The sequence below is a fragment of the Cygnus olor genome, chromosome 6 (genome assembly GCF_009769625.2).
Source record: "Cygnus olor isolate bCygOlo1 chromosome 6, bCygOlo1.pri.v2, whole genome shotgun sequence".
In the NCBI taxonomy this organism is placed as follows: Eukaryota; Metazoa; Chordata; class Aves; order Anseriformes; family Anatidae; genus Cygnus; species Cygnus olor.
In genome coordinates, this window is record NC_049174.1 from 13663640 (window position 1) to 13676288 (window position 12649).

The 12649-nt window shown below is 39.2% G+C and overlaps 1 protein-coding gene across 3 annotated transcripts in view; it reads right to left on the reverse strand.

Annotated features, from left to right (window-relative positions):
- PARD3B (par-3 family cell polarity regulator beta) overlaps positions 1-12649 on the reverse strand; it is a 401278-nt gene that overhangs the window by 81671 nt on the left and 306958 nt on the right. The window lies entirely within an intron of this gene.

Consider the following 12649-nt stretch of genomic DNA (forward strand, 5'->3'; position numbering starts at 1 on the left):
ATGAATTGGTGCATATAAGTGAATTAAAGACTATTACTGGCAGTACTCCACTGTGATAAAGCCTTAAGTGGTATTACAAAACACTGCTGCTAATCAGGGCCATTGTGTAATCTCTTTGAAATAGTAAAACATATTCAGGTAAATTTCAAACTCAGCTGATATTCAATGATTCTACATTCATGCTGAAGGAAAAAAAAACCACAACAACCTATAGCAAGGCACATGCAACTTCTACTAACTGCTCAGCTACTCTTCAACACGGCATAATTAAATGCCATGAGATGGATCAAGCAGAATGTTGATCACAGTATGTAATAAATAGCATATAGAGAAAATAATGAAGCATGGATGAAAAAATGAAGAATGGAAGACAGATACAGAAATGCAGTGATTGACAGAAGAAGCCAACATTCACTGTTTACTGTATCTGAAGTACAGTATCAGCATAGAAGGAATAGTTTAATTTGTACCACAGAAGAATAAGTACAAAGGATGTAAGCAGACCTGGTTGCCTCAGTAAAGCCTCAGGATTCTACAGAGTGAAAAATGAAGATGTTTTGAAGAGTCTTGAATGGACATGGAGAAAACAGTTCCTTGAAAGAAGAGCAGAGCACATCAGGAGCTTGGTGCTGATGATCCAGTCTGGTAGACAGCTGCTATTAAGTGGAGAATGAGATTCATGCCACTTATTTTGTTCCATTAGAATTGTATCATCAAAATAAATGTTTATTACTTTTCAAATGATTTATAGTTTCACAAATAATTCTAATGAGAACAACATGCTTTCCTCCACATATGCCTGAGTACATTAATGTGCATCATGCAGGCTTTTCAGTTAGACCTCTCCCTTATCCGTGTGAGGACGTATCTAGTGAGGGTGCTAAATAAAAGGGCAAGTTTTTAATGCTTAAAATGTAGGCATACTTTGCAGTGGGATGAGCCTGCATATGATACAAGGCCGCTGACAGAGGAGATGCCTGCTATCCACTCCATGTTTCCTCAGTGGAGCAGATCACCTTTTTTCTCTTGAAATACTTTCTTATGAAGACTAGGAGGGGAGAGAGTAATATTTTCCTAACACACCATTTCTGCTTTTCTTCAAGTTCTTGATCCCAGCCCAGTTAGTTCATTTTCTTTAATTTTTCTTAATTTTTCATTAAAAATACTCACAAAGCCTGAATGTAATCTACTGCATTATTCTTAGAGATTAAATGTCAATTAGAAGAAACAAGATATAATCCAAGTGTATCCTTGACATCTCTCAGGTTTCAACACTTAGGCTTCCTAAGAATTCCTCCTTTTTTCTTCCTGGAGTTTCTCTTCTCTGTACAATCTCCTCCTCCTTCCATACCCTTCACCCTACTTCTCTTTTGCTTCAGGTTTCAGTGCCACACACACTCCCTGTTGTGCATTTGAATGTTGGTTCAGATCAGGACAGGTGCTAGCACCAAGTGCAAACTCACATGGGCTAAGCCAGTATCTTAAAGTTGTAGCAGATTCTGCACAATGCTTGCTTTATCCGCAAGGGAAATTTTTCAGGAGAATCTTATGGAGGGCACAGCCTGGCATCAATGCGTGATAAATTTAGTTAGTAAGGTGTATCTTCTCTCATTTTACTGCCAATTGCTCTGGCTTATCTGGCTGACGACTTTTTGAGATGGTGAGAATTTAATGGAATTCACAGAATGATGGGATGTGCAACTTATTCTTTGTGAAACTAATGGTGACAGTGGTATAGACCTTGGTAAGGGTCATGCTTTTCTTCATAAAACACTGGACAACGGTATGGGGAGAAAAGTCATCATGGAGGAGCTGTATATGACAACAAACTAAAAAGTATTGGTTATCATTTATTTCCATCTAAACCGCAAACCATTGCTAGCAAATTAGTAATAATTAAAGAGCAGCTGAAAGCATGCAAAAGCCTCCAAGGGTTTGTGAATAAATATAAAAGGGAGATTATACAGCAGAGTTTTGTGGAGAAAGCCAGTGTGTCCATGTGTGAAAAAAACCACATTGATCATTCACATAAATGAATCTGTGGCAAAGTTATCACCTGGACCATTTGTCCTAAAAAACAAATTTTCCAGGTAGCTCATCACCAAGAGCACTCATTGTACTGCAACGACAGGGGTGGATTCTCACTGCAAATATGGCCTCAGACATCAGTTAAGCAGGGAGGGAAGTCTACATTGCTGATTTCCATCTTTTACACATAAAGAGACTTCAAGAGAAACCCTCTTGCAGAAGGATTAATATTTTACATGCCCCACATGGGATTACATTAGAAATGTAAAAATCTATCTATTTTGTTTAAAAAAATTCACACAAATAACTGTTAGCTCCTGCACTCAATAACTCTGTCTGGTTGGTAGCAGTCCTTGCTTCTCATTATCCTGCTCTTCACCTACTAAAATTCATAAGGCACTTTGAGATTGTTTCTGCCTTTCAGATGAAGTTTGAAAAAGATTATTTGAATCTTCTTAAAAACCCGGGAAACTGGAGGGCTTCAGCCTCAATTACTGATCAAAAAGCCTAACACAGACCTTGGTGCAGGAATATATCAGCAGAGGTACGAGCTTCATGACACACAGTGGGGAATTATTACAGGCCCATGTGGGATGAAAGAGTGCAGAAAAGCAGGAGGACATTGCAATCAAGGAACGGTCTTCTCACACGCCAGTGCAGAAGGCATGGCACACATTCACAAGAAGAGTCCCAACAGTTTCTCAGAAATGAGGAGACATAACATTCTGTGGACCAATATATCACCCGTCCCCTAGGTTTTTAAGACCTATCTGAAAGCAAAAGAGTAGTGCAGCACAGCAGTATCACGTGAATTTTGCTTTCATGTCTGACAGTGAGAGTAATTTGTTCTGCTATCAATACTGGTATATTCTGCACAACAAAACCTGGAATTAGGTCACCACAATTTTCTTTTGTTCCTGTAAATAAGTCTACCTTCTTCAACTTCTTCTGAATGCAACCTCCAATTGCTTCCACTATTGTAAGCTGAACCTGTTCAAAAACAATTATTTCCATTCTATATTATACTGACCAGCCAATACCAGGTTATGTCAAATTTTCCATGATCAATGTTTCATCTTTTCAGCACAGCTATTACAACTGCATTAATATTTTGTGTTTCTTTCTTACCCTTCCACACAAATCTATAAAGTTTGCTCTGTGATCTTTTTTTCACTTCAATCCAAATGTTCAAATATATGGAAACAAACTGCCAGATGACTGATTATTCTTCCCTTCTCTCTATTTACCTGGATTTCCAGACCTTCTCTTACATTTTTCACCTTGGAAATTGCTTTGCATTTTTCTGAAGTTTTAAATATGCTCACTGTATTTCAGCATCATGTTTTCACCCAGTTTTAAAGCAATCTTTTTTTCTGCAGCACGTCCCAGTAGATGCACAGGAATCCTTTACTGAGATATAAAAAAAAATAAATGTTGCATTTCTTCTCTCTCTCCTACAACACTCTGTCAACCCTACTAAGCAGGCTACTTCTGCTATATCCCACTCTATTGGTTTTATATTTCTGCATCTTCCTCTGCACTTCTCCCTATCTGAAAAAGCATTGTCTTTACTTCCCACCACAAAAACACAAAGAAAATCCTTCCAAATCAACACAATTATCATAGCAACCAGCTTACAGTTATTATGAACAAACAGTAATTACAAGAGAGCCCAAAACTTGAAGCACAGGATGGGTCTGGTTAAACAACTGGTGTAAACTTGTGACAAAAGATAAAATGTCACTCAGCACCATGATGCTGGCAGTGAAACCAGAGATGAGGAGAGGCACAGGTCACCATCTGAACAATTTAGTGTAGCACTGAAGTTTCTACAAACTTCCTGATGAGGGAAGGGGAAAAAAAAAGCCTCTCAGAATGAAGGGAAGTTAAATATATTTCCTTTTGGGTATCCCATATCAGTCCTGCTTGCTCTCTTCCGCCACCTGAACACCAGGCTCTCCATTTAAATCACTGCATGACAACTACATCAACTTCCCTTAGCTGTGTTTCTGTAAAAACACAACCTTTGCGCACAAGCAGCCCGAGAACAAGCAACAGAAGTGCTGCATCAAGCAATGCCCTTTCTATTTCCTGTGACCTACCTTTTCCTCAACAGCATCCAACACATATCCTATCTTCATCTTTTCTGTCACTTTCAAGACCCACTAGCTATTGCTAGAACCTTTCTCTACAGCAAATCATTTCAGTAGAAAAAAAGTACTTTGATAAAATATATAAGCTCAATAAAACTATAGGCAACATTTTCAAAACTTGTTGCATGCTACTTTTAGGAGTTAAATGAAGACAGTATCTGATATGTCTCATGTACTTCTGAAAGTGGGACACAGTATTTTGAAAACATTTATCGACACCTCATGTAATATTCGGTAGCACACCCCCAGAGCTATAAAACAAGTAAATGCTCTCATTTACTTTCAACTTTCCTACCTGACGTACCCTCACGAATCACATACACCGACTGTACATGTATTACTTCATGAAAAGATGCACAAGCCCAGAGTGCAACAGCCACAAAGGGGTTAACAGCCCCAACAGCTCCTTCCAGCTGCAGCTCAGAGCTCAGACACACGATTGAGTTACTGTGGCTTAACAAGTTATTGTGTTTCTGCTGAGCTACTGTCAATGACCACATATGTATTCGCCGCCTGTGACAAACACAATGTAAAATGCTTTAGCCTGACATCAGTGACAGAGATACTGACAGGCAAAAGCTGGCTCAGAAGACAGCAGCTCACGAAGAGCAAGGCAGCTGCTGGAACGGCTTGGGACCACCTCAAGAAAACTCCAAAAAAAAGGAGTGCAGGAGAAGTGGCTTGTGGAGCATACCCAGGAATGCTTTCAGGAATGGAATGAGAGGGCCAAGAAAAGCCACACCAGATACTCCTCATCTCTTGGCTGTCCAGGCATAGGCTGGGTGGGTAGCTTGGTTGGGAGCAGGGAACAAGAAAATGCTGAACCTTCTAAAACCAATGCAGAAAAAACCTCTGGAAAAACTAAAACGCAGGACTTAGTGAGAGCAGCGCAGTAGTTCAAAGAAGGCCAGGGTCATAAAAAACTTTGGTAATCAAAGACTGCTTGCAACGGGGAGCAACCAGGCAGATATTGGATGCAACCCAGCCTGCAGCTCTGGAGGCTCCACACCAGCCCTAGCTCAGAAGGAGCTTTGCAGGGAGTCACCATCTAAGGAGCTATGGCCTTGGGAGCAGCCCTGCCACCACCCACACAGGGTGTCTGCCACCCAACAGGAGGCACAAGAAGCTACTCAGTGGCACCAACAGCCACTAGGTCTGATCACAGTGTAAGGACAACAGGAGGGGAGCTTGGCCCAGGAGACACCATGGGCTTTTACTTGGAGAGCTGCAAGGCTGCATTTCACACCAGAATAGGTTTTGATAGGGGACTAAAAAACAACCAACCAGAAATATGCCCATGACAAAAAGAACAATCTTTACTGAGGCGTTTGAACGTCTCCCTCGCACTCCCCATGAGCTCTGGGACGTCCTGTCAGCATGAAGCCTGGCAAGAAATGCTTCTCTAGAGGGTCTCAAATAGGTCACAGCTTTCTGGCGGCACAAGCCCCACTAAAAGCACTTGTGTGATGACAGTCCCATGGGAAGCAGGGGCAGGAGCACTACTTCAATACTGGCTCACTGGTGCAAGAACATGAGCTGGAGGCAGACGCTATGTGAAATTTGCTCCAGCCCACAAACTTCAGAAGTGGTGGTATAAGCCCTGTTGTGACAGGAAAAGCACAAAAGTGATGGTACTACTTTTTTTTTCTTTCTTTTTCTTTTTTTTTTCTAATAAGCCATGCACTGACTGTGCTTAGTACTGAGCAGAGTACAAAGAATGACGCGGTCTAAGCCCCAAGGTGCCAGTCTAAGTAGTCAAACACCACAAATGGACAAGAACATACACTTGCTGACCAAACAGTGTATTTTACAATAGTGAAATACTGAGTGGTTCAGGGACCTTGTTTTATACTTAAGATGAATACAGTAACATTTTTTGTATGGTAGATTAAAAGCAATAGTATTTGTTGAAGAGCAAACATATATATGAATAAGAAAGATGCTGGCTAAGTCAATGAAAGATGTTCCTGGGGGAGAAGAAAGAATAACAACAACAGATAAAACATGCAACAGAAACAGGGAGGGAGCGATAGGTCTTTTAGGAGAATTTCTATCCTGTTCACAAAAAGAGGAGCAGAATAAGAGCAGGTGACTGTGTGTACAAGCAGTTTGAGGTGTACTTAAACTCTGAAAAGAACCTGATCTTTAAGGCTTTTGAAATCATTGAGATGCTAAGCATTTTCCCACTCATTTGGTTCTTCCTTGTGAACAGCAGAATAAAAGCTGCTGCACTGATTTTTTCCCCACTCATGTGACTCTCCCCAAGATCTACATACCGCAATGATTACTCAATTTACATCTGATTTAGTATCTTAATACTTCAACTGTGATTTTACATAACATTTCTGCTTTTGTCTCTCATTTACCTAATTCATACATATATTGAGTAACGGGTTGTCTAGAGAAAAGCAGGCTATTTCTGCAGGAGGTCACTTAGATTTCCATTGGGTTTAATGTTTTAATTTCTTTCTAGCTGCTAGCAAAATATATTTTGGTAACTAAAATATTGTATTTTCATTCATTTACATAATAGTGGACTGAAAACATCCTGCCTTCAGATATTCATAAGCCATAATCACTGATGGGAATGGATATATTTCACTTGAATATCTGAGGAAATAATTTCAGTATAGTGCTTTTATTTTTTTTATTTCATAATCATTTTTCAGACAGGCATGGTCTAGAATGACATTAATAACCTGACTCAAACCTGCATCTTTTATCAGGAAAAGACTCACTTGTATTTTTTCAATCACCATCTAGGAAAACTCTAGAGGTAGGCAAGTCTTACAGCTAAATAAAATAAAACAACAGATATCCATGAGGACATCTGATATGGACTCATCAAAACCCAAACAGTATATAACTTAGCATTATCTTCCAGGGCATTCTGCTGGAGGCATATCTGTTAAAAACATCCTCTCCATAAGCTATGCAAGTGTTTCTTCATTCTATCTCATTCTATTGTGCTGGATTTGAACAACTTCTCCCCTGTAATTAGTATCTGTAATTGTAAATAAGAACAGAAACAGTCTTGGAAATAAAAAAAAAAAAAAAAAAAAGGCATCTCACAAATTTAAAGGAGTAAGAGACTAACTTGGGCTAAGATAGATCTTGCAACAAGCATTAAGTGGCCCAACAATGAAAACCAGCAAGGTTTAAACACAAAACACTGCCTGTTCTGGAGAACTACCCTATGCCTTCCATATAATGCTGAATTGACCGAAAAAGCTGCCCTTTGATGGCTGTAAGCAAAGAAACATGGGAAAAAAAAAAACTAAGAAGGAAATTTTATGGTCAATGTAGTCTAAGTTTATGACAAACTGAAGATGAAACATAGCCCTTTCATACCACAAAACAAGAATTTTGCTGATGAGTAAGTGTGAGCTTTGGACAGAAAAGACAGATGGCTCAATGTTCTTCCATTTATCTCAGGGGTGACAGGAAGTGATCATCAAGTCACTCAGGATCCTGCTCTGTAAAGAAAAATTTTGGTTCTAATGAGGTCAGTGCGTTTCTGCTTGTGAACTTCAACGAGAGCACGACTTCACTTTTGCTGCTAAATCTAAGAAAGTTTCAGTAGCTCTCTTTTTTCTACATTAGTTCTACATTTGGTGAAATGCAGCAGATTACTAAAAGCAAATTATCACATTAAATGCTGTATTTTACTACATTATGCAATTTTCTCTGCTTGTAACTATCCTGTGTTATTTTCTGAAGTGCCAATTTCGTAAAAAAAATAAAAAAAAAGGGTAGAAGGAACCCTCTAAAGGTCACCCTGTTCAATCTCCTGCTGAAAAAGCAAGGCTGACTACACTACCAGGTTGCTCAGTCTCTTGTCAACAGGATGTTCCTTGTTTTGTAGCAATGTGGATTAAATAGTGGAATCATTCCAGGTTTGTCAAAATTCCTTCTTTAGTATCTTTCAGCTGAAATGTTCTGATGCCTTTAGGAACTTCAATCTCCTCCTGTAAGATGACCTTGTATCTGCAGGGACTTTGCAGACCACAAATAAGTTGTGGGCCTAGTTCTCTATGCTGATTTAAAGGAATTCCCAGGCTGCTATGATTTGTACTTTTCAGTAAAAAAAATAAAGGTCAGGCATTTTGTACATCGTACCTGAGGAAGGACAGCAGCGTCTGTATTAGGTAAGTAGTCTGCATGCCTAACACTAGTCATTGTGTGATACTGGGCTCCAATAAAATGTCTGCCGCATAATGTGAATTTTAATGCAGGTTCATGTTTTCCAAACCCCAGAACCTACCCGCTACCTTCTGTTCTGAATTCACCCACCCACATGTGGCCCAGAACTTTGTTCAATGCTAATTTGTGGCCCACACATCACCTGAGACCTGGGATCATAGCACTTCCTGATGAGCCTTGAATCTAGCATATAAAATTAACTCAAAAGGAGAATGTGATGACACAGGATCTGGCGGAGAGTTCAGCTTCAACTGTACAAATCACTAAGTCATACACCTCTACTGACGCCTAAGCCAGCTGGCTTTAAATCTATGTCACCTTATTTTTTTCCAGAAATCAAAATCCAAGCAGAAATGTGGCCTCTTTAAGCTTCAACATGCCAATGTGGCACGCAACAGATGCACCTCAAGAGATTACTTTGCCCTACCACCTTCAGGAAAGAAAGTAGATTTCATTATTTATAATACTGTAGTAATACAATATACTTGGGACATCTCTGCACAGGTACCTACCACGTGCAGCTCCCACTTACTTAGTGAGACCTCATGAGTTTGCACAACCACCTCTGCAACTGCATACATACTATGCCTTAATTTGAATTAAATACTGGTAGTGGAAGGAGCAGGCCTAGCTCCACATGATAGGATGTATTTGCTGTTTCCTTATTCTACACTTAACGACATCAAACCTGGAACCTATTGAACAGAATCTTCCTGTTCGAGAACAGGAACATTCTCCGTCTGTCAGTCTGGGCTTCACATTTGCTGTTGTTGTTTTTTTTTTTTGTTTCCTAATTACCAGTCTTGGACTAGAAAGCAAAACCCAGCTTTGACTGAGCAGAGAAGACCAAGCTTTTCAGTTATTTCGGTTTAGGCTTGCTATGGAGAATCACACATACAAACTGACTTCCTGTCCATCCCCATGAATTGTACTTTCATTTTTTTTCCATTGGAAACAGGAACAGGAATTCTGTGCTGTGGCGTTACTTCAAAGTGCCTGCCAAGGACTTCTGATAGACTGTCATAAATCACAATTGGAAGGGCAAGGTATGAAATGCAGTTTCCAAGTCATTCTTACGGTTTTATTGATTTTGGGGTAGGCCAAGAGCTGACCTACAGTCCGTACTGCATCTAAGAAATCCCTAAGCCAGATTAGTCTGTCTCCTAGAAAGCACTCTATTACCCAGGCTGGCTAGTACACTGGACAGTTTCATTGTATTAGTTTGGTCTTTAAAAGTTTCTAATAACAGTATTTCTGTTTTACAGTCTAATTTTTTAAAACACCAAGCAATAAAGCTCCCATACATCCAGAAAACACTGCACTGGCACATCCGTACAAGCAAGAGCCAGGCCATTGCCATTGGGCTGCTCGGACCTCTAAGTTAGGTGGGCAGGTAGCACAGCTTGTGAAAAGTGGTCTCCAGAGCAAAGTGAAACCAGCACCTCAATGATGAGCAAACCAAGGACACTTGGATGAGACTTTGGGTCTTACTTAGCACAACTATGACATCTGGAGAGGGCTATTTTCAGCAATCTCCAATACATGGAATAGTACTGCGATAGTTGAAGAAAAGGACCAATTCCACGTGCCATTTCGCCATCCTTACTGCTAAATGCTGAGGTAGGACGTTCTGGGATCAACTCGCAGCCTAATGTTTTCATACAAATGCCCTCCAGCGGTAGATTAGCCACATGAAGGAGCTCACAAATTGCTGTTTGGTTCTGAATTCCACGTCACAACCTGTGAAAGGTAAGCGAGAGTCATCTACCTCAGCTATTCATAACCACGCATCAGTTTCTCAGTGTTCAGTGGTAGTCTTTTATTACGTGTTCTGGTATGCAGAGCAGCAGCAGATCTAAAATGAGAATCATTCAGAATCAGTGGGCTGGGATTAATCTGTCCTCCTGTCCAGTGCAAGTGCTGCCACGGTAATAAACAGAAATCTGATAACTTCATACTGTCAGCAAAAAATGAAACTATGACCTTGACCTACGCAACATCATCCACTAACTTTTTCATAACTTCAACATACCATACTACACGACTATGATCTAATAAGAATCTAAAAGTAATTAACTGGAATTTTTGAAAACTGAAGCTTTAATCAAATATGTATTCTTATCAGGGTTGCAAGCCAGCAATAAATTGAAACATTTAAAAAACTGGGATCCAATCCAATCCATGATCTGATCAGAGTTCAATGGTTATAATAAATAGGGAGTATTAAAACTGGGATCACATCCAACACTTTATTTTGTCTAAACCACAAGACCTAGCTGTGTTGCAAAGTCAGGCATACTCAATGAAGAGATATGCTGGGCTGGATTAACCCTTAATAAATAATGATGCACACGCTCAGAGTCCCAAAAACATGTGGTTTAGCACTGAGCTGAATGGTGAGAAGAGCAATTACCAACATTTTACTAGAGATCAATATAAACTATAAACAGCCATAATAATACTTTCAGACTTTGCAAGACTATAACACAAGCACAAAAACTACATGGGGTTCATAACAACTTCTGTGTGTATGAGTGCAGTCTGAGATGTACCACATTTAAAAATCATACTTTCATTTTTGTAACAGTGAGTTTCAACTTTTGACTCAAAACAATTTGGCTTTCGTACCACACTGCCATGGCTGCAACTATTCTCGTCTTCATTTTGATTTCCAGTAACATAGAAATTGTTTGTAATTAAATATAATGAAGCAACTGCTAACAGAAATGGAATGGAGTTTCACTCACAAGTATTCTCTCATACAGAAATGGTCTCTAAATGATTTTATTTCTGTAAGATGCATTCCCTTCGTACAGGGATCTTGCAGCTGCAAAATTAAATCTCTGTTTGCCAAATATCAAAAACATATGTATTGATTTTTTAAACTATGGGAACAGGCAACAAGCACCAGAGCTGATTAGACAAGAGAAGCTCTCTTCAATTTCTGGAAGGCTTCTGAAAAGTAAAGGCAACTCAGTCTTTAATACAAAAACTAAAACCATTTAATTTTACCCAAATTTGAGATGCACTGTAACTTAAGCATTCAGTTCAGACATTCAGAAAGCAAGGGCCAGATGTTCCTTCTGCTTCTCTGACATTCCACTCAACAACTTAATACTATTAAAAAAAATCCTCAATTAATTCCAATATGGAGTAAAAAACTAAGACTGATTGAACCAAACAAACCAGTTATCCTCTGAACAAGTGCATAGCTGTTTTGTTTTCTTTTTTTTTTTTTTTTTTAAACTGGGTGTCATATTTTGTGAAATTTTATGTAAAGGGAATATATGTGTGAAGGAAATGTTCTGCTCTACTAGGAGAGAGACTTCGGTCTCAGCATGAATATTCCAGTAAAATAATCCTAAATAAATAAAAAAATAGTTTTCTTTCATTTATAGTCACTTTATTTGCATTTGAAAAGCAAACAAATTATTATGTATAAAACTCAAGTGCCTAATATATGTATCTAATTTGTTTTATGAAGATTTTCAAACTTAAGAAAATTTAAAGGCAACCCCAAATGAGTGGGAAAAAGATGGGAAGAAGGGAGGAAGAGAAATCTTGTTTTGAGGGAAAGAATATAGGATCCTTTCCAGTGTTTAATAATGTAGTGAGCATCTTATTGTTAAAATGATAGATTCTGAGTAATTTATACAGAATGCACTAAAAATACAGATTTGAGTCAGCTTGATCAAAATAAACCTCAGACATAGCATTCGCTTTTTCCTTTTATGGGCAGATTCTAGACCTTTGGAGCACATGTTTTATTACAGCCAAAGTCTTTGAAGCAGGAACAAAATGTTGAGCTTATTTGAAGTAGGGCCTCAGTCCAATGAACCACTTGACTGGTGTCAGGAAGGACAAACCACCACCTCAGAGAACTGTATCACAAGCTAAGTCGTTCCTCCTAAAAAGCTGTGCCATGAAGTTCTGACTTTGGTAAAGTTTCAGTGGTTTTGCATTGCTGCAGCAGAAAGGAAAGCTACAGGAGGTAGGGGGAGAAGGAGAAAATTGTGAAATTCAGAGGGGTGCTGACTTCATATTCAATTGGACACAGATAAAGCCATTACTAAATGAGGAATGCCTAACATCCTAAATTCCCTTTAACCACTTGAAGACTGCAGAAGTAGCAGTCATATAATGAAGTACTGCCTTTGCAATGAAAGGAAGCCTGGGGCTGAGGTCTGGAACAAATTCCTAGCCTGACAGGGACTTTTCAGGAACCTGGATAAGCAGCTGCACTGCCTGCACATCAGATTCCCACC